This window comes from Neophocaena asiaeorientalis, unplaced genomic scaffold, assembly GCF_003031525.2.
Source record: "Neophocaena asiaeorientalis asiaeorientalis breed wild unplaced genomic scaffold, Neophocaena_asiaeorientalis_V1.1 scaffold396, whole genome shotgun sequence".
NCBI lineage: Eukaryota > Metazoa > Chordata > Mammalia > Artiodactyla > Phocoenidae > Neophocaena > Neophocaena asiaeorientalis.
In genome coordinates, this window is record NW_020172455.1 from 4,415,490 (window position 1) to 4,417,444 (window position 1,955).

The window sequence follows — 1,955 nt, forward strand, 5'->3', positions numbered from 1 at the left end:
GGGGCGGTCTCAAGGTCCTCCCTGCACATCTGGCACAATTGGGAGCGCTCGCCTTTCTTTCCCCCGGTTTTGTTCTCACAGCTGTGTCCATTCCGCCCGTGACCCCCCGAGTGATCCCTGACAGGTGATGAATTGGCAGCGGCGGCGGCGGCGGCAGCGCGAGGGCCAGGCCGCGGCGGGGCCGGAGCCGGAGCCCCGGAGCAGACTCTCTGGCGCCAGGCGCGTGACGCCGCCCATTCACGCCGCCCTGCAGCCTTGTCCTCGCGGCGCCGCTCAGGCGGCTGCCATGGCAACCGCGCCGTCACTCAGCGCGCGCGCCCAGCTGATCAATGCCTGCGAGGCCCGGCCGTCCCAGGCTCGCCCCGGCCGGGCCGCCCGGCCCGCGAGCACCTGCAGCCGCTGCACGTCTTAAGTTTCGAGCGATTTGGGGGAAGGAAGGACGACCGAGAAGAAAAGAAAAGGGGGGTTGGGGAGAGAAGAAAAAAAAAGCCGGGAGAGGGAGAAGAAAGAAATCTTCCTTGTGCAGGAGGCGTAATGTGGCTTAGAGGTTGCCAAAGCAAAAAAAGGTTTTGCTTTATTTTATTCGTTTTTGCAACCGAGGCGTTCAGGGTGGGGCTGGCGCGAGGGTTAGGGCGGATGGGGAGAAGGTGACTGTCTTAGTGGATGTCGAGATTTATTTGTTCCTTTGGATCTTCGCGGGGATGACTTTGATGCTGAACTCCCCAAAATACCTTTGAAGGACCCCTCACCCCTGCACCCCTACTGTCCCCTGCCTTCCTCCTCGGAACCCTTGGAGGTTGCGCTAAAAACCCTCAGATTTTTCCAGAACAGCCCCCCACCCCGCCCCCCGGGAGGCGGGAGGATGTGCAGCCTGGTCCCGCGGCTCCCAGCCTCTGAGCGCAGCGGACCCGCGTCTGCGTCCTCATTACCACTACAAAGACGGGCAGGCTTTTAGCCCCTTCCCGATGCTGCGTTTTCAGCAGAGAACATCAAGAGGCCAGAAAGTTCCAAGTCAACCCTCGGACGCAGACGCCTCCTCGGTCCCGGCTTTATCTCTAGGGAAAGTTCCATTTTAAGAACCAGATGCCAACATTCCCGGACAGTTTATGGCATCCGGATCCCTCAGGGGTGCGCATCTGCAGCTTAGAGCGCTAGCAGCAGTCATTTATCGTCTGTCCTGGAGAGGAGTTCCTGAACATGGATGTCCTCTGCTGGCCCCGAAACCGCGGGGGTGGGGCCACTGCTGCTCCCGATGCTGTTATCTGGTTTAGCGGGGTTTGTTGTGGTTTTCGAGGAAACGGCATCTGGATTACATAAGGGTTCAAGTTTTTGCTTTACTTGTTTATTTAATACCTTGGCAAGAGGGAGCCCTTACCCTGAAACCAGATAACCGAATTTGGGTTGAAAACAGCCTTAGATGAAGGGCAAAGAGAGGGGAAGAAAATGAGCAAAACCACAAAAAGCAAACAAGGGAATGTTTATTTTTCTCCCTTTGGGTAGTTTTGAAGACCTGCCTAACCTCTTCTCGTTCTTGTCGCACACAGCTAATAAATTGCACTAACAAAGCGCTTCAGCTACTACAATGGCTTAGCAGTCGTACCTCCCCCGCGCCGCCGCCATCCCCATCCCGGCCCTAATTCCTTCTAGGGTTCGCGCGCGGTCCTGTTTGCCCAGAGATCTCAAGAGCACCAGGAAAAACGCCTTGCTGAAGCCAATTGCTTTCAACCTTCTGATCTCCTTGTAGGGAGATCACCTTTCAGCCCCGTTCAAAGAAAGCAAAGTTTGGAAAGTTTGGCGGAGGGGCCGATTTAACAACCAGCACGGCAAATATTTAGTTACAAATGCTGTGAAGTGCCCCGATTTGTGGGCGCGTTTAGCTTTCACAAAGGATTTTCCTGTGGCTTTTGTTCCGGTCACCAAATTAAAAAAGAAAATTAACTTGAGCGAGAGATAAG